General features: G+C 43.7%; 1 protein-coding gene across 1 annotated transcript in view; it reads right to left on the reverse strand.

The window, feature by feature from the left end:
- LOC126108454 (speckle-type POZ protein-like) overlaps positions 1–21792 on the reverse strand; it is a 152480-nt gene that overhangs the window by 40504 nt on the left and 90184 nt on the right. The gene's annotated exons all lie outside the window — the stretch shown is intronic.

A 21792-nucleotide genomic window follows, 5' to 3' on the forward strand; every position in this document is an offset into this window, starting at 1 on the left:
TTCTGGTGTAATACATTTGTCCAATGAATACCTGTTTATTATCTGCATTTCTTCTTGGTGTGCAATTTTAATGGGCAGTGGTGTAATTTGTGTGATGTCCCCGTTTCTCCTCTCCCCTTGTTCTAATATACAATCTTGTCGTCACTAATTCTATAACTATTCCTGCCATTGTCAAGACTTATTCTCCGGTTAACTTCGCGAGCCCCGCCAGAATCACCACTTCACTCACTCGCATTTATTCTCCGGTTAGGCGTTATCACGGGGTTCATTCGACGCGTTTTCCGTGCTGTTCCGAGAATACAACTTAAGGTGCTGTTAAGGCCGGTATTACACTATCAAATTTCTTTGTCAAATATTTATGTCAAAGAAATTTGGTGGTTTAATAGGGTTGTCAAATCTCGCCTGTCGACTAATAAATACGATCAAATCTAGGGCCTCGCCGTAGATTGTATCACAAAAGTCATTCGTCTTCTGTACACTGCAATGGGAAATGTAGCCACCTGGGGCGCTGTCGTCGCTACAGCTATTTTACGTCTCTGTAGTGTGTTTTAAACATGGCTTCGAAGTTGATGTGTTGCTTCCACTCTTTTTTTTTTTAAATAAACTTGCTTCCACTAGGGTGGGGGATGGGCGAGGGGCACAATGCATGCTATTAATTGTGCGTTGATGGGCAGGTCGAATATGCTGCACGGGACTTCATATCCACAGCCGTCCACCTCTACATGTGCAAACATTCAGTAGCTTTTCAGCAAGCACGAATAGAGGATGTGGTCACACTCTAAAATAAAAAATTCTTTCTTAGCTTTCCATTCTACTTTGTATATTTTTGAACTCTCGATGCCACGAGTTTAAAAGCGCTTCATCTGTTTTGTACTTCTTATTAATTTTGTAATTGTAGGAACACTAATTCCATCAATTAAATAATTCAAACATAAAAGCAGTTCTTATGCCCATGTAGTGTGCTAAACATTTATTTACCTTCATGTATTCCCCTTCTGTGCTTTATAAATCGCTTCACACGTTTCTGGAGTTATTTTGGTAATGTGCAGTGTGATATTCGAGTTATGTGCCGTAAACCAGAGTAGCTCTCTCATGTATCCAGAAACCGCAGTGCCACAGTTTGCCTGTCTTCTGCACGTGTGGAATTTCTCAAGAGCGTATTCTGTTTCGTAATATGAGAAGCCACTTTACTGAGCAAATACTGAAGTACACTCTCATCCATTCGTAAGTAATAATATATATAAGAATTTACGTGCTTATTGGTTAAAAACAGTCTTGGTTGCAATTTTAGTTTCTTTATTTTTCAACGACGCGTTTCGACTTATTTGGGTATCTTTAGGTTATCTTTTCTAGATGGACGCAAGATGCACCAAGATCTGCATAACGCGTTCTCGTTCACAGGAGCGAGTAACAGTAAGATCGGGGCTCAGGTAGTAAGCATTATGCTCAGGTAGTGGTCTGTGAACGAGAACGCATTATGCAGATCTTGGTGCCTCTCGCGTCCATCTAGAAAAGATAACCTGAAGATGACCAAATAAAGCGAAACGCGTCGTTGAAAAATAAAAAAAATAAAATTGCAACCAAGATTGTTTTTAACCAGTAGTGTTAAGCACTGGTTTGCTGTTATGCCACATATGGACTGGAAGAAATTACGTACGTGCTCCACTAGCAGCACTCATAAATTTTGCTGAAAGCTTTTACTATCTCGACGTAATATCTAAGGCTTCATCCTTTTTTTCCGCCGATTTTCTTCCAGATACGCACACAATGCGATTGTGGTACAAGCAACTGCAGCGTATAATACGTTTTTCTCGCCATCTTGAAATACGACGACAGTGTAATAACCCCTTTTTAGCGCCACGTCGAAGACCTTTGACAAAGAAATTTGACGATTATTTGATCATATTTTTTTGTCAAAGAGATACCGGCCTAACCGGGGACTGTACAACTTGTCCTTACAAGGGAACCACCCCATCGCACTCCCCTCAGATTTAGTTATAAGTTGGCACAGTGGATAGGCCTTGAAAAACTGAACACATATCAATCGAGAAAACAGGAAGAAGTTGTGTGGAACTATGGAAAAAATAAGCAAAATATACAAACTGAGTAGTCTATGCGCAAGATAGGCAACTTCAAGGATACTTTGAGCTTAGGAGCGCCGTGGTCCCGTGGTTAAAAAAGCGTGAGCAGCTGCGGAACGAGGGGTCCTTGGTTCAAGTTTTCCCTCGAGTGAAAAGTTTACTTACTTTATTTTCGCTAAGTTATGATCTGTCCGTTCGTTCATTGACGTCTCTGTTCACTGTAATAAGTTAAGTGTTGTGTTTTGCGACCGCACTGCAAAACCGTGCGATTAGTAGACGAAAGGACGTGCCTCTCCAATGGGAACCGAAAGCATTTGATCGCAAGGCCATAGGTCAACCGATTCCTCCACAGGAAAACACGTCTGATATATTCTATACGAGGCGGGTGACGGCATGTCCGTCACATCATAGGAATATGTTGTCGATCCACCTAACTTGTACACTTGGCGAATAGGTAAAAATATTCTTCTACCTTGCCCGATTTAGGTTTTCTTGCGGAAGTGATAATCACTCGCAAAAATGTGATGAAAACATAAGAGTTTGTCACATAAACTGCAACAAATGAATGCAACACTTTCACAGTCACACAGTTTTCCCTGTGCTCTGTCAAAACATATGTTTTTAACGTTTTCAAATTTTTCCGTGTGTAGACCGTCAAACCCTTCAAATGTCCTAGCAAATCTGAATATGTCCTGGAATTTTGGAGAGCGAAGTTGATTATGTGTGAGTGCCTGAACTTTGATAATTGCCTGAAAATAAAGAAAGTAAACTTTTCACTCGAGGGAAGACTTGAACAAAGGACCTCTCGTCCCAGAACTGCTCACGCTAACCACAGGACCACGGCGCTCATGAGCTCAGACTCTCCTTGACATTGCTTATCTTGCTCATGGGCTACTCAGTTTGTATATTTTGCTTATGTTTTTCATAGTTCCACACAACTTCTTTCTGTTTTCTCGATTGATCTGTGTTCAGTTTTTCAAGGCCTATTCACTGTGCTAACTTACCTGGCTAAAATTTTCTGCCAAAATTTTATTTTCTTGTATGCACGGAGAAGATACGTTATCTCTCTTACCTGTCCCCGATAGTAGTTGATTTCCACTCTGATAGTCTGAATCAATGGACTTGGTTAACAATTACAACAACGTTTATCAATCGCAAACCCGATCAACCACATGAACAAACAGCGATTGGCATACACCCATTCAAGTTTATTCAGCACAGTTCGCCTAGCCCCGTCACTTTTTGTCTGCGAGAAAGTTTTTTTTTTATTTCTACATACGATTCCTCTAGCAGAGACATCACGTACACTATGCACACATTCAAAAAATCCAACTTATGATTCGTTTAGATACCAACTTAGAATGTGCTTAAAAACCAACAGGGATGCGTGTGAAAACCATATGAAGAACCGATACAGCAACGGGCACGGGATGCTAGACGCTTTGTGTAACAAGGTATTGTTCTACAAGCAAGAATATGAATTTGTCGCCCCCTGAAATTGCCGCCCGGGGCAGATACCCCGGATACCCCCGCCCCCCCCTCACCGCGGGCCTGATAGTACGTATTCTTCCACGTTTGCTTGAATCTAACGATTTCGTTTCACGTGTGGCGGAAGCCAAGCTGTGACCAGTACAGTGAAGTGCACATAGACTGACAAGGGAACCTCCCCATTGCACCCCCTTCAGATTTAGTTATAAGTTGGCACAGTGGATAAGCCTTGAAAAACTGAACACAGAACAATCGAGAAAACAAGAAGAAGTTGTGTGGAACTACGAAAAAAAATAAGCAAAATATACAAACTGTGTAGTCCATGCGCAACATAAGCAACATTGAGGGTAGTGAAAGCTTGGGAGCCCCGTGGTCCCGTGGTTAGCGTGAGCAGCTGCGGAGTGGGAAGTCCTTGGTTCAAATCTTCCCTCGAGTGAGAAGTTTTATTATTTATATAATCAATTTCGCTCTCCAAAATTCCAGGACATGTTCAGATTTACTTGGACATATGCAGGATTTGACGGTCTACGCACGGAAAAATTTGAAAACGTTAAAAACATATGTTTTGACAGAGCACAGGGAAAACTGTGCGACTGTGAAACTGTTGCATTCATTTGTTGCAGTGTGTGTGACAAACTCTTATGTTTTCATCACTTTTTTTGGGAGTGATTATCACATCCACAAGAAAACCTAAATCGGGCAAGGTAGAAGAACCTTTTCACCCATTCGCCAAGTGTACAAGTTAGGTGGGTCGACAACATATTCCTGTCATGTGACGCACATGCCGTCACCAGTGTCGTACAGAATATATCAGATGTGTTTTCCTGTGGAGGAATCGGTTGACCTATGACCTTGCGATCAAATGTTTTCTGTTCCCGTTGGAGAGGCACGTCCTTTCGTCTACTAATCGCACGGTTTTGCGGTGCGGGCGCAAAACACAGACACTTAACTTATTACAGTGAACAGGGACGTCAATGAACAAACGGACAGATCATAACTTTGCGAAAATTAGGAATATAAACTTTTCACTCGAGGGAAGATGTGAACCAAGGACCCCTCTCCCGCAGCTGCTCACGCCAACCACGGGACCAGGGCGTTCCTGAGCTCACATCCTCCTTGATGTTGCCTATCTTGCGCATAGGCTGCTCAGTTTGTATATTTTGCTTATTTTTTTCATAGTTGCACACAACTTCTTCCTGTTTTCTCGATTGATCTGTGTTCAGTTTTTCAAGGCCTATCCAATGTGCCAACATAACTAAATCTGAGTGGGATGCGATGGGGAGGTTCCCTTGTGAGCAATAAGGCGGGACAACAGCTACACCGGCGCATTTAACTTGGGCGTGCTGCCCAAGCCAGCCAGCGGTCCATCTAACCTGCAATGATTTGAGCAGTTGCAGTCCAGGCGTAAAAAGAGACGCGCAAAGAAACAATATAGCGTCGAATGTCATTAAATTTTTAAAGAGAATTAATTAATACTCGGAGAAATTCCAGCCCTACCGCGTGCTTTTTAGGTGACCAGACGGAAAGCATAAAATGCACTCGTTCTCACCTGATACAGTATTCTAATTACAAACAATAGTGATGAAAATTTCTAACTTAAACACAGGGTAATTTTTCTGAGCGAGCTATGTGTGATGCAAAAGCATACTGCAGGGATTTCACCGTACTGTCGAATACTGAAGGCACTGAAGGTATTACAGTCAGTCGTCTGGTAGTCCCTTAGCTCCTTCCTCATCCGAATCCGAGAAATACATTTCAGTCCTGGATGTGCCACCTCCTATGTTGACAACCAGTCGATCAACAACAGAATCCACGAAGCCACCCACGCGCCGCATATTCCCACCTTCTTTTACGACGTGCCATTCCATATCCCACCAGCGTTCGGCAGAGCTAAAGTTGCGTGCGTTAGTTCCGGTACGTCTGGCAGCTTAACAGTCTTGTTATTTCTCGCGGCAAACCTCTTAACTTGCTTCCATATCAGTTCTCTTGGGGCCGCGCGGGATTAGCCGAGCGGTCTTAGGCGCTGCAGTCTCAGACTGTGCGGCTGGTCCCGGCGGAGGTTCGAGTCCTCCCTCGGGCATGGGTGTGTGTGTTTGTCCTTAGGATAATTTAGGTTAAGTATTGCGTAAGCTTAGAGACTGATGACCTTAGCAGTTAAGTCCCATACGATTTCACACACATTTGAACATTTTTGAGTTCTGTTGGGCTCACATTGCAACGGTACAGCGGCAAATGCAAAAATGCAGCTTCTTTTGTACGGTGTACTCGATGCTGCGAAAATAATTTTTGTTTCACTGCTTCTGCAATGCTATCACTCTGCCTTGTATGAAACCACATGTGTGGTATAAAAGAATGGACATAGTACAAATAAACAGTACTTTTTTCCGAGCGAGGTGGCGCAGTGGTTAGCACACTGGAGTCGCAATCGGGAGGACGACGGTTCAATCCCGCGTCCGGCCATCCTGGTTTAGGTTTTCCGTGATTTCCCTAAATCGCTTCAGGCAAATGCCGGGATGGTTCCTTTGAAAGGGCACGGCCGACTTCCTTCCCCGTCCTTCCCTAATCCGATGAGACCGATGACCTCGCTGTTTGGTCCCTTCCCCCAAATCAACCCAACCCAACTCATTTTTTGGTTCATGTGGCTCTGAGCACTATGGGACTTAACATCTGAGGTCATCACTCCCCTAGAGCTTGGAACTACTTAATCCTAACTAGCCTAAGGACATCACACACATCCATGTCCGAGGCAGGATTCGAACCTGCGACGTAGCAGCCGCGTGGTTCCGGACTGAAGCGCGTAGAACCGCTCGTTCACCGCGACGGCGTACTTTACTTTTCATTGTTGTCCTAAAAATTGTATTTGTTACTTTCCTTTATTTAAACAGTCTTCCTTAACAATCTTTTATAAGGAATCAGTAACTCACAATTTATATTACAACGAAAACAGGAAATTTGCGTGCAGTATGCAATTAGAAACAAGACGATGTGCATTTTTCATAAAAAATGATTAGATGTGTTTTGAGTAGCATAAATTTGATCAATTTTACGTTTGAAAGATTTAGGTATCCCACATTGAACGAAAAAAAAGAATGACCTGAGCGTAATATTAATCATCCTTCCTTAGACTGCATTGGTTTATCATTCTGCAACGCTACCGTTTCAGTTAGGCATTCCGTTTTACAAAGTGTGTTTACTATAGAAAATAAAATTTCTCAGACAAATTCAGAGCAGTTTTTTATTTATTTCCGAAGACTTGTGAAAACCATCGAAAAAACCTGTTTCTCGCCTCTTTTTTAATGGTGTACCGCACGCGTGTTTCACTACGGAGCAGGAAGCAGCCTCAGATATTTCCATACTGCGTTTTAACAGCGCGACAGTCAAAGCACATAGCTAAAGCATGATTAAGAAAAATGGTTATGGATGTTAACACATTAGAATACCGTAAAGTTTCATTGACCGTAAATTACAAGATAGCTAATACATAAGTAGGACCTATTTCCAAGAGGGCAACAGCACCAGTGCACGTGTGCTACGATTCGTGACCAATCGTCGCGTCTGTGTTTGCTTACATCTTGTTTATTCTTATGACAAGGACTTTTAGGGGGAGTGAGTATGTGATGTTCTGAAAAGGAACCACGGAGAGAGGTGGCGCAGTGGCTAGCACACTGGACTCGCATTCGGGAGGACGACGGTTCAGATCCGCACCCGGGCATTCTGTTCAGGCTTTCCGTGATTTCCCTAAATCGCTGCAGACAAATGCCGGGATGGTTCCTATGACAGGGCACAGCCGACTTCCTTCCCCATCCTTCCCTGATCCTATGGGACCTCGCCGTTTGGTCCCCTTCCCCAAACAAACCAACAAACCAAAGAATTTGTATGAAAGTGTGTCTAGGTGCCAGATCTCTGTCTACATGTGCTTCAAAAGAGCGTCGTCTAAGCTGTTTCTTCGCATTCTTTCTAAGAAAAGGAGATAATTACAAACTTGTTTCATTGTCGTGGAGAACCCTTCGCATGTTGAAGATGATGAACTGAAATTATTCCGCCAATTTGGGTTTCATAAAACTTATTTCATAAATGAAATCAACCTGAGCACGACATACAGCTTAAAGCTCAGTTTATAGGATATCGTGAAAAGTAGTAGAGGACTGGCTTTAGGAGATGAATGCCTAGCATATACATGGTGTTTCCGTAACAAGAGTGCAAAAATTTAACACTACATAGAGGATGCTTCACTGAACAATTTGAGTTGGGGAACCTAGGGTCGGAGAAACCAGCTTATTATTCCCTCTTGACTTTTGTATATATCGCATATTACGTCTCTCCCTGTAGCTTACCGCTATTTTTCTCAGAATTTCGAATATCTTGCACCATTTTACACTGTCGAACGCTTTTTCAAGGTCAACAAATTCTATAAAAGTCTTTTGATTTTTCTTTAATTGTTAATTGGTAACCTATGTGAATTGTGTTAAGAGCCCCATTAGACTGTATAAGGGCGCAGCAAACCGACTGCCGACCCGTTAAGAACTGATCGTTAAAAAGTCGGAACCATTCGGAACACTTCGTGTCGACTGTCCTCTGATTGACTGCTGCCAATCTCGGCAACAGGGTTGCGACACCGTTACTGCCTGACGAACTGTTGTTGTGTTGTATGTGTGTGAGAGGATAATTAATTAATTACTAACTGATTAACAACAGTAACTGAACTTGTATTTAAAACCATTAGGCGATACGAGAATGCGTTAAATGTCATTTTTCTTCTACTCATTTCGTCGTATTGCAAATGCCTCAATTTAATATCACACTTCTTGCTAGAATTCTGTACTGCATTTGAAGATGGCCGGTTCAAACGTTCAAAAAAAGAGTCTGCGATCAGTGCATTTTGTTCCTGAAGTCAATGTCAAACTACTTTTATACAGGATCAGCCGTTAAAAAGTGAAGTTACATTGTTCAAATGGCCATGTAAACTTCATTCGAAGGCTATTAATCTCAAACTTTCAGCATTACACAAAAAGCCGATGAGCCTCTTCATTCACGATCCTCCTCACCTGCTATAGGCTATAAAACAAGCTGTAGTTCCTGAAAGTCCATTTTATTCATTCCAACTGCAAAGCAAACTAAAGTACAAACATAAAAATATTATTTAATGTCACTTGCATTGTACCTTTCGGCTAATTCGTCTACATATGCGTCGTTTGGGGTGTATGCAATCCTCATAACGTCTTTCAAGTGTCTGAACAACCGATTACGATATTTATTTTTCAAGTAGTTCATTTTTGAAAATAAAGGTTCAAAACAATAGAAAAAAATAATAGCGGAAAAATAAACTGTGCACAGCCTCGTAAATTTTTATACGAGGTGTTTCTGTAAGAGCGTGCGAATATCAAACACAACACAGATAATGTTCCACCAAACAGTTTGAGGTAGGGGACTTGGAATCGGAGAAACCTGCGTAAGGATATATGGAAGCAAACTTCTATAGAGCCTTGTTGAAATGGCTCTAAGCACTATGGGACTTAACATCTGAGGTCATCAGTCCCCTAGAACTTAGAACTACTTAAACCTAACTAACCTAAGGACATCACACACATCCATGCCCGAGGCAGGATTCGAACCTGCGACCGTAGTAGTCGCGCGGTTCCGGACTGAAGCGCCTAGAACCGCTCGGTCACCACGGCCGGCTACCGCCTTGTCTAGCGTTACTGTTTTCCATCTTATTTACAACTAACATGCATACAAGGTTACACATGCTGTGCTGTTAATTTACACGTACATTCTTTATTTCCTGCAAGGAAACAACCTTATTACTATAGTTCAATTCTTTTATCTTGGCGGCTCGCGCATGCCCGCCCAGACGTGGTAGATTGCTGCGTTGGCAGTTGTACGCGCCAAGAGAAGCAGCGCCATAGTATAGTATAGTTCGCAAACTTAGGTTTAGGGGGGAGCGCGCAGTTTATGAAGTAAAGCCACCACGGCCGCATTAACCCTTTCGCTGCTACAGAGACGTGCTCCCCGCATTCCGCGCTGTGCGCGATTTTGTCATCACTGCACTGCTCGCCTGTGCAGACACACGGTGTTTCGACTGCTTTGACACAATTATCATTCGATTTCACAAAAACTATTTGGGCCAAAAATTTGATTTTTACACGTCTTCTTGACTTATACCTTCCCCACATAAATGACTTAATTTTGTTTCGATGTTCAACGCAGTTATTGTGCAGTTTAGATGTAGTAAACCATTGCACGAAATTTCGAAGAGTTTGCAGAGGTAATTGTCCATAGCGTATACTTTCCGTATGGTCGATTTTACTTGCCACTAGAAATTTCAAAACATTACATTCAAACGAATAAAATCCATGAAGTAAGAGACTTCGACATTGTTTTTAAATAAAGAAATTAAGCTCCAAACAAGGTTTGAACTCAGAACTTCACGCTTAGCAAAAAATGGTTCAAATGGCTCTGAGCACTATGGGACTCAACATCTTAGGTCATAAGTCCCCTAGAACTTAGAACTACTTAAACCTAACTAACCTAAGGACATCACACACACCCATGCCCGAGGCAGGATTCAAACCTGCGACCGTAGCAGTCCCGCGGTTCCGGACTGCAGCGCCAGAACCGTTAGACCACCGCGGCTGGCTCACGCTTAGCAGCCAAACACGTTAACCATTACACTAACGCAACTCATCATTCAATAGGCCTTACAAAGGAGTTTAAAATAGCACACAAAATAGGCCTTACAAAGGAGCTTAAAATAGCACACAAAATACCGCCAAACGCTGTTGGTATATGAATTACTCACGTTTCGTCGAAGTACAATAGGAAATAAACAATTACCGCTGTTCTTTATTGCGAAAAAGCGGTTCGTGAGAATGATACAAACACCTTTCCTTGCTAGCGCCTGAATTACGAGGCTTATTGCTTGTTTGGTTTAATTAATTAATAGAATATGAAGCAATTGGTATAAAGAATGCGTTTTCCTAACTTTCTATAAACCAAAGTCTGCTATCAAGACATTGCTTTTGTTCAATTACTTTATTTGTGACTGAACGTTTCTAAAACTGAAGACACTCGTCCGTGCTCTGCACTGCAGTCGTTCTCTGTTCATTGGCTGACTGTTTTGTGACGTCAGATGCGCAGAACGAACCTAAACTCGGCCGCCATCGTAAATGACGCGCACTTTAGGAAGTCATGAGCCTGATTTCGTTTACTTTACCTGTCCATAAGGTTGCTCTGTTGTATTAATATTGTCGCAGGATGGAACGTGCTGTGAATCAACAACAAACCCATTCATTACTCAGAGCTGTTCAGAGATGGGCAGAATAATACGGTGGAGCAGCACCGGTACGGTTTAGCTGACTTCACTGGCACGCACCTTGTGTTTGGGGAAGTACGTTGCAATGCTTTCACCGCTGAAACGCTGTAAAGGGAACAAGTCTATGAGACCCCAGTGAATAAGGAGATGGAATTATTAGGTCTACAACTTTGCTTCCGCGGTTTTGCAGTAGACGCCATTAGTGGAAATTAGTGGCGCAAGTCGTAGGCCGTGTCATACAGTAAGCTTAGGCATTTGAGAACATAACGCCATCAAAATATTAGTCGATTTTTGATTGCATCTCGGCTGAACATGTCAACTTACGAGACCAATTCTCTTCATCTGCGGGAGGTTCTAATTTTCTGCTCTGATATGAAGGAATCTGCGGCTGAGGCTCAGAAAACGCTGGGTAAGACCTATGATGAGACGCCTGTTAGTGGCAGAATTTTGCAGAAAATGGCTTCCATGCTTCAAGAACGCTGATTTTGACGAAGACCGGCATGGATGTGAAAGAGAGAGAGCTTTCGATAATTATTTCTAATTTCTGCTACCAGTAACTTTTTTATTTTATTTTTAATCTAACATAATACATAATAAAAATGATAAATGTAACAAATCAGTAGTAGCAACTCACATTAAAGACACCTGTACATTTCCCTGGTTGCATGATAGTACACTCCTGGAAATGGAAAAAAGAACACATTGACACCGGTGTGTCAGACCCACCATACTTGCTCCGGACACTGCGAGAGGGCTGTACAAGCAATGATCACACGCACGGCACAGCGGACACACCAGGAACCGCGGTGTTGGCCGTCGAATGGCGCTAGCTGCGCAGCATTTGTGCACCGCCGCCGTCAGTGTCAGCCAGTTTGCCGTGGCATACGGAGCTCCATCGCAGTCTTTAGCACTGGTAGCATGCCGCGACAGCGTGGACGTGAACCGTATGTGCAGTTGACGGACTTTGAGCGAGGGCGTATAGTGGGCATGCGGGAGGCCGGGTGGACGTACCGCCGAATTGCTCAACACGTGGGGCGTGAGGTCTCCACAGTACATCGATGTTGTCGCCAGTGGTCGGCGGAAAGTGCACGTGCCCGTCGACCTGGGACCGGACCGCAGCGACGCACGGATGCACGCCAAGACCGTAGGATCCTACGCAGTGCCGTAGGGGACCGCACCGCCACTTCCCAGCAAATTAGGGACACTGTTGCTCCTGGGGTATCGGCGAGGACCATTCGCAACCGTCTCCATGAAGCTGGGCTACGGTCCCGCACACCGTTAGGCCGTCTTCCGCTCACGCCCCAACATCGTGCAGCCCGCCTCCAGTGGTGTCGCGACAGGCGTGAATGGAGGGACGAATGGAGACGTGTCGTCTTCAGCGATGAGAGTCGCTTCTGCCTTGGTGCCAATGATGGTCGTATGCGTGTTTGGCGCCGTGCAGGTGAGCGCCACAATCAGGACTGCATACGACCGAGGCACACAGGGCCAACACCCGGCATCGTGGTGTGGGGAGCGATCTCCTACACTGGCCGTACACCACTGGTGATCGTCGAGGGGACACTGAATAGTGCACGGTACATCCAAACCGTCATCGAACCCATCGTTCTACCATTCCTAGACCGGTAAGGGAACTTGCTGTTCCAACAGGACAATGCACGTCCGCATGTATCCCGTGCCACCCAACGTGCTCTAGAAGGTGTAAGTCAACTACCCTGGCCAGCAAGATCTCCGGATCTGTCCCCCATTGAGCATGTTTGGGACTGGATGCAGCGTCGTCTCACGCGGTCTGCACGTCCAGCACGAACGCTGGTCCAACTGAGGCGCCAGGTGGAAATGGCATGGCAAGCCGTTCCACAGGACTACATCCAGCATGTCTACGATCGTCTCCATGGGAGAATAGCAGCCTGCATTGCTGCGAAAGATGGATATACACTGTACTAGTGCCGACATTGTGCATGCTCTGTTGCCTGTGTCTATGTGCCTGTGGTTCTGTCAGTGTGATCATGTGATGTATCTGACCCCAGGAATGTGTCAATAAAGTTTCCCCTTCCTGGGACAATGAATTCACGGTGTTCTTATTTCAATTTCCAGGAGTGTATATTGTGATACGTATTGCTGTATTATGTTGAAAGACACACTGCTCGCTAGGTGTATATATTTGTATATTGTAGATCTGAGGATGGTCATTACGGACTGAAACCGGGCATCGTCTACAGAATTGATATTGTGATCGGAGACTGGAATAAAAAAATTTGACACCGAAGATATTTGTCAGTGTGTGTCAGAATCTTGTTCGCCGATGCCATGCTTGCATTGAGGTTGATGGCCGTCAGTTTTGGCTCATATTGGAAGATACAGTACAAATGGTACGTTCAGTGTGCCAATAATGGTATTTGCAGTTAACCTATGTAAATTAAAAAGTACATGAGTACTAAAAGAAATCCGCTAAATTTCGATTACGCCGTAAGTCACACAAACTTGAAGGCTGTAAATTCGACTAAACACTTAGGGATTACAATTACAAATAACCTTAATTGGAACGATCTCATAGTGTTGTGGGTAGACCAAACCAAAGACTGCAATTCATCGGCAGAACACTTAGAAGGTGCAACAGGTCTACTAAAGAGACTGCTTACACCACGCTTGTCCGCCCTATTCTGGAGTACTGCTGTACGGTGTGGGGCCCGCATCAGGTGGAACTGACGGATGACACCGAAAAAGTTCAAACAAGGACAGCTCGTTTTGTATTATCGCGAAATAGGGGAGATAGTGGTACAGACATGATACGTGGAGTGGCAACCATCATGGGCGTACCCAGCGAGGGGCGGGGGGCGGGGGGGGGGGGGGGGGCAGCTAAAAGATATTCGAAGTTTTTACTAGTTTACTGTTTTATTTAATAAGAAATGCTGCATGTTTTCTCGGATTGTACAAGTCCATTCTTGTATTTGAAATGTTTATTAAAAGCAGTTTTTCACTGGTTTACTGTTTTATTTAATAAGAAGTGTTGTATGTTGTTTCGAGTCCTTGTTTCCTGAGACTAGTATGACCTGCCCCCCCCCCCAGTTCAGATCCTGGGTACGCCCTTGACAACCATTAAAACAAAGGAGTTTTTTGTTGCGGCGGGATTTTCGCATGACATTTCGATCACCAGTTTTCTCCTCCGATTGCAAAAACATTCTGATGGCAACCACCTACATAGGTAGAAATGATCATCACGATAAAATAAGAGAAATCACAGCTCGCACAGAAAAAATTAAGTGCTCGTTTTCACCGCGTGCTGTCCGAGAGTGGAAAGGTAGAGAGACGGCTTAAAGGTAGTTCATTGGGCCAATTTATTGTGAATAGCGGAGTAATCACGAAGATGTAGAATGCTATTGATGTTAACAGACACTATCCTATAATCTTGTTGCATGACTGTCAGCGTAGATAGGGCACCTTGCAGTCGCTAATTCTTCCGTACACAGGGAAGGGGTCTAGTTTAGCAGGCGATACAACCCGTCGGCTTTGACCAATGATGTCAGAATTGGCCAGAGAACATGAAAGAGCTGAGAAGAATGTTGAGAAACAAAGGAATAGAAGAGAGAAAAACTACTTCACATATGTAAGGGCCAGTAGTATTTTCATGTTAACGATATCGCGTGTTTGTATCTTAGTATTTCTCCGTAAAATACAATGGAAAGACATGTATCACGTTACATGTATGTCAGTTGTATCTCGAAACCCTTTTCGAACTGTATTGCTTAAGTGCAGTACGGGATACAAGTTCAGCGTACGTCGATTTCTTAGTTTCAACTAGCATTGCTGTCCTGTTGTTCACTTGAACTATGTATCCTCCGCTTCAGTAAACCCTAAATGGAACAGGGGATACAAATTGTAGGTGTTGTTTATTTCGTCTCAGCTGTTACTAACAGTCTTTTCTTACGTACATATCAGTACTACTGATGACAGAAGGACCTACGTATGTCATGTATGTATGTATGTTGACCTCTATATATGTACACTGGTAACGAGAAGTTGGAAATAGACGTACGTTACACTTGCAACTTGTACCTCAATTGAACTACACGGAGACAAGAAGACGACACATATACAATTTGTATCCCGTACTTCACTTTGGGGTACAGTTTTCTTGTTGCCTTGGACGCTAATAGTATCCCATTCGTTACTTGAGCTATATAGCTGTACTCAACATTGGTATCTTGCTCGCCAATTGATATATATAGTGTCAGTGTAAATGGACGCTAATAGTATCCCATTCGTTACTTCAGCTATATAGCTGTACGCAACATTTGTATCTTGCTCGCCGATTGACATATATAGTGTCAGTGTAAAGGCGAAGTGAAGGACGGGATACAAATTTTAGTTGTGTCGGGAGTTTCGCCTGTAATATAGCAAGTACACATTCGAAAATGTCGTACTGATACTAGTGCTGGGAAACGAAAGACGATCGACAGCTGAGAAATTTCTGTTACGTACTTCGCAACACGAAAATACACATTTTGGTGGAATAAAACAGCGAAATATGTCAAAACAGTGAAGGAAGCAAATGGAAAAGTGAACTTCCCACACGGAATATTGAGGAATAACCGAAGCTCGCCTAGACCGACAGTAACGAAAATTACATAGCTACAAACAGACAAATCCATTCCTATAAACGAAAATAAGACACTAAAAATTGTTCTACAATAACAAATACTCCAAGTTACCTCAATATCATTACGCATAATTATTTTAATGTACAATTATGGCGCTTATCCGCAACACAGAACTGTTTTATTATCTATGCCTCGAAGTCAAGACATTACTATCTATGACTAATGTATGACGTCATTGGTCAAAGCCGACGGGTTGTATCCCCTGCTTCACTAGACCCCAGGGAAGTCGCGACCAGAAAAATTTCAGTACCCCCAATTCCTGCGCGCCGTTCGAGAGTGGAGCGTGTGATATCTCTTGACACTTACTAGCCGAGAGAAATGACTTGACACTTACTAGCCGAGAGATATGATTCGTCCATCGACATTACAATTTCTATTGGTCTAAAGATAATATATTTGGGAGGAGGTGCGTTTCACCTGCGCGAGCGAAGTATTTACTACTTGAGTCTTCGTTGCTCCATCGCGAGCGGAGAAAAGTAAGAGAATCGGAATGTGACTGGACTTTGTTGCGAGACACGATGACGAGAGGAGGTGAGGAAGTGTGCACAATGAAACAGTCATTGTTAGCCACCATATTATATAATTTGTGTTTTTGAGATTCACAAGCAGTGTGTAACGTTAATGTGGAGTTTAGTTGGTTTGGCTGATTCGGGGGGAAGGGACCAAACAGCGAGGTCATCGGTCTCATCGGATTAGGGAAGGACGGGGAAGGAAGTCGGCCGTGCCATTTGCCTGAAGCGATTTAGGGAAATCACGGAAAACCTAAATCAGGATGGCCGGACGCGGAATTGAACTGTCGTCCTCCCGAATGAGAGTCCAGTGTGCTAACCACTGCGCCACCTCGCTCGGTGGAGTTTAGTAACGGCCAGAATACAGTCTCTTGCATTTTAAAGGTAATTCCGCGTATTTAATTTTTATCAAAGAGTTCTGTGAGGAACTGTTATGTTCTACAAGCTTGTATAGGACTTCGAACATTTGGTGGCCGCGTTCCAATTCTAGAAGTTCATATAGAAGTTTTCTTTCTCTTATATTTCAAGAATTTTACAGGCAACCGTCGGAGTCGGCAGCTGCTTCTCCACCACGAGAGTAACTCGTCTGCGTGTACGAAATTACGTACGCTTTGGGATCGTTGACGCCGATAGAGATAGTGTTCTTCACAGACATACAAACAAAGACACTACACCTTCGACCATAAATATAATAGACTGGCCCTGACGTCATTTTCGTGGCTCCAACATCTCTGGGCTAAAGTCACGTGAATGTTGGCAAAACATGGTTTTTTCGGTTGCTTTTATGGTTGTACTCAGTGTTTTGTCGGGGGAAATGGCACTACATTTCACGTGTAAGTGTTCCTATGACAGTGCAGATGCGTTTATTGAAATCTGCTGACGTGACTTTTATATGTTTTTTACACCTGAAATAGAGTATCACGTAAATTAATGTGTTGAAAGTGGTGCCTGTAAAGTCAGACTCATATTACATTTTGGTAAGTATCCGTGATAATTCGGTTACAGAAGTAAGTATAGCTGTTCCTTGTTCCTACTCATAGGTTCCCTAAGGATGAAAACCGAAGGCAGCTTTGGATACAGGCCCTGAAACGGAAAAACTTTATGCCATCTGCACATACGCGCCTTTTCGTATATACAAGTGAAATTATAAGAAGGTAAGAGCACCTACAGTCGACACATGAAGAGAAATTTTTTTACTTTCTAATACTATTAAATAAATGTAGGCTCCAAAATTATTTTCTGAAACTTCAAAGTCTCACCTTTCATCTAAAATATCATTTTTTTTAAACTGATAGTTTAAACTTTTGTAAAAATAGTAGGAACTGAAGCTTTGAAGTGCACCTAAAATTGATACTCTAAAATGGACCTGCTCCTAATTTTGGCACCTATAGTTGAAATAATTCCCATATCCCATTTTCTTTTATAAGTGACTAAGGCACAAAACGCGGCGAATCCAATGTTTAAAGTTTTGACACGAGCCCACTCTTACTGTTTAAAAGAATTCTAACGACATTTTACTTTAATTTATAGTTTATAGTAATTTCGCCCCACTGCCCACCAGAGGAGCGTTCGATGTATTTGTTAGATTTTATAAATGGTACTGTGAACAAATCCAGGTCAAATGTAGTTCTGACATAATTTTTCGCAAATAAAAAAGTAATTTTTGTTGGAAGCATTTGGCAGTCAACTGAGAAATGTGGGTAAAATACGATACAAACATAGGATGGAAGACCGCTGGTTTGAAATCCCGCCACGTTTTGCCAACAGTCAGGTGGTTTATGTTGGAGCCACACCAGCCCTATAGCTTCTGCACAGCAAGGCGAGTCTACTAGTGTCAATGGTCGAAGCACTACACACACTAGTTCAGTAACAACGAGTTTAATATTACCAGTTGGAAAAACAATTTCTTCTTCTGAGCAGTAAAATATACTATAAACGGTAGAGGGACAGCTTTAAGGTGGTTCATTGAACCTACACATTATTTTGAATAGCAGAGTAATCAGGTAGATGTAAATGTAGGACTGGGATTAATATTCGAGGTGAAAGGATATCAGTGACACGATTCGCTGATGACGTTGCTTTTCTGACAAGGTGAATAAGCTCGAACAGTCCACGGGTGTACTGCCGGTCCACAGTGTCCAATATTTCGGCGATCAGGCATTCGCCATCCTCAGGTGCGCTGACGAACTGGGCTCCTGAGGGCTGGCGGCCCTTAACCCTAGGGCGCCCACGCCTTTTTTTCTAACTTAGATGCCTGAGGGGGGGGGGGGCGTTCGGCGAGCCCACAGGTATTAAATAAGTTTACTGACGAAAAATTACAACTTTCAAAATGGTTTATGTACAGGGCTATTACAAATGATTGAAGCGATTTCATAAATTCACTGTAGCTCCATTCATTGACATATGGTCACGACACACTACAGATACGTAGAAAAACTCACAAAGTTTTGTTCGGCTGAAGCCGCACTTCAGGTTTCTGCCGTCAGAGCGCTCGAGAGCGCAGTGAGACAAAATGGCGACAGGAGCCGAGAAAGCGTATGTCGTGCTTGAAATGCACTCACATCAGTCAGTCATAACAGTGCAACGACACTTCAGGACGAAGTTCAACAAAGATCCACCAACTGCTAACTTCATTCGGCGCTGGTATGCGCAGTTTAAAGCTTCTGGATGCCTCTGTAAGGGGAAATCAACGGGTCGGCCTGCAGTGAGCGAAGAAACGGTTGAACGCGTGCGGGCAAGTTTCACGCGTAGCCCGCGGAAAATTGGCTCATGCCACAACTGGAGACCGACAGCGCCGACTTCATCTTTCAACAGGATGGTGCCCCACCGCACTTCCATCATGACGTTCGGCATTTCTTAAACAGGAGATTGGAAAACCGATGGATCGGTCGTGGTGGAGATCATGATCAGCAATTCATGTCACGGTCTCCACGCTCTCCCGACTTAACCCCGTGCGATTTCTTTCTGTGGGGTTATGTGAAAGATTCAGTGTTTAAACCTCCTCTACCAAGAAACGTGCCAGAACTGCGAGTTCGCATCAACGATGCTTTCGAACTCACCGATGGGGACATGCTGCGCCGAGTGTGGGAGGAACTTGATTATCGGCTTGATGTCTGCCGAATCACTAAAGGGGCACATATCGAACATTTGTGAATGCCTAAAAAAAAACTTTGAGTTTTTGTATGTGTGTGCAAAGCATTGTGAAAATATCTCAAATAATAAAGTTATTGTAGAGCTGTGAAATCGCTTCAATCCTTTGTAATAACCCTGTATTTATTTTAACTAAGGCATCGGTTAAATAATGTTAATTGTTATAAATATTGGATTGAGTGAATAAAGAATTGACATATTGCAATACAAAATACAGATGTGTTCATATACAATAGACTACTCTGAGTCCTCAACTTCAAGGCAAGAGACACACTTCACAATTTTTTCTGAATGACATGTTTATGACACTGTCCACAATACTGTTTTGGTTTACTTAGGTTGTTGTACTTCTGCTTCATTGTTTTAGCTTTTATTACACAAACATGGCACCGACCTTTCCCTGCAGGAGGCTGACGTGCTTCTGTTGACACTTCTTTGATTTTCTTTTGTAGTATAGTCTCCATTGATTGAACAATTTGGTTAGATAACCCTCTTGCATTGGCACTTCTTTCTTCTACCTGCGATTTCACTAGTTCCATCCCAGCTTGCTGAAGATAAAGTTTCCGTTTGTTGTGTTTCTTTTCATTCCATCTTGAATGTTGCTGGATGTATATGGTGGTTGCAAAATGGTTCAAATGGCTCTGAGCACTATGCGACTTAACTTCGGAGGTCATCAGTCGCGTAGAACTTAGAACTACTTAAACCCAACTAACCTAACGACATCACACACATCCATGCCCGAGGCAGGATTCGAACCTCCGACTGTAGCGGTCGCTCGGTTCCAGACTGTAGCGCCTAGAACCGCACGGCCACTCCGGCCGGCTATGGTGGTTGCATTGATAGCACAAATGTCGATGAGAGAGTACTCTTTCAGGTGTACATACGCACCATTTGATCAATGGTTTCAATTCGACCTTTAGTGGAATTATAATGTGCATTTATCTCTGTTTTATTCTTCTCTCCTCCAACAGTGCCTTTATCTTGGTGCACTGTTGCCAAACATCAGTAAGTTTTTACTTGGTTTCGTTTTTGCTGTGTTGGTCACTAAAGTTACTGGAGACCTACGTGATTATTAACATGTGATACGATAAGGCATGAGGTTTTTTTTACTTTGCAACCAACACAGTTCGGACACAGTGTGTGTCATACAGACGACGCCAGAAAACCAAGTGAAACAAAACTTGCAAAGCACGATGCGGAAAGCAACCATCGTCCCCACCAACTTTTGGGGCTTGGCATATATTTGTGAAAACAGGTAACGCTCTCCTTAAAAGGGGGTGAGTGGCCCATTGTTTCAAGCGCCGACATGTACATTGCACGTCTGGCGTTTACAAGGGACACGACAACACTGGTGGGTAGAGTGGCCAGAGAGTTGGTTCAAGTGGTTCAAATGACTGAGCACTGTGGCACTTAACATCTGAGGTCATCAGTGCCCTAGACTTAGAACTGCACTACTGCCCTTTAAAATTGCGACACCAAGAAGAAATGCAGATGATAAAAGAGTATTCATTGCACAAATATATTATACTAGAACTGACATGTGATCACATTTCCACGCAATTTGGGTGCATAGATCCTGAGAAATCAGTACCCAGAACAACCACCTCTGGCTGTAATTACGGCCTCGATACACCTGGGTATTGAGTCAAACAGAGCTCGGATGGCGTGTACAGGTACAGCTGCCCGTGCAGCTTCAACACGATACTACAGTTCATCGAGAGTAGTAACTGGCGTGATGTCACGAGCCAGTTGCTCGGCCACCATTGACCAGACGTTTTCAGTTGGTGAGAGATCTGGAGAATGTGCTGGCCAGGACTGCAGTCCACTATTCGAAGTGCCGTCAATGCGAACAAGAGGTGACCGAGACGTGTAACCAATGGCACCCCATACCATCACGCCGGGTGATACGCCAGTACGGCGATGACGAATACACGCTTCCAACGTGCGTTCACCGCGATGTCGCCAAACATGGATGCGACCATCGTGATGCTGTAAACAGCGACACCTACAACGTGCTGACATGAGGAAAGTTTCCAACCGATTTCTCATACACAAACCCCAGTTGACCGGCGTTGCCTGGTGAAACGTTGTTGTGATGCCTCGTGTAAGGAGGAGAAATGCGTACCATCCGGTTTCCCACTTTGATAAAGGTCGGATTGTAGCCTATCGCGATTGCGGTTTATCGTATCGCGACACTGCTGGTCACGTCGGTCGAGATCCAATGACTGTTAACAGAATATGGAATCGGTGGGTTCAGGAGGGTAATATGGAACGCCGTGCTGGATCCCAACGGCCTCGTATCACATGCAGTCGAGATGACAGGCATCTTATCCGCACGGCTGTAACGGATCGTGCAGCCACGTCTCGATCTCTGAGTCAACAACCACCTGCACGAACAGCTCGACGACGTTTGCAGCAGCACAGACTATCAGCTCGGCGACCGTGGCTGCGGTTACCGTTGACGTTGCATCACAGACAGGAGCGCCTGCGATGGTGTACTCGACGACGAACTTCGGTGCACGAATGGCAAAACGTCATTTTTTCGGATGAATCCACGTTCTGTTTACAACATCGTGATGGTCGCATCTGTGTTTGGC

The sequence above is a fragment of the Schistocerca cancellata genome, chromosome 11 (assembly GCF_023864275.1).
Source record: "Schistocerca cancellata isolate TAMUIC-IGC-003103 chromosome 11, iqSchCanc2.1, whole genome shotgun sequence".
Classification (NCBI taxonomy): Eukaryota; Metazoa; Arthropoda; class Insecta; order Orthoptera; family Acrididae; genus Schistocerca; species Schistocerca cancellata.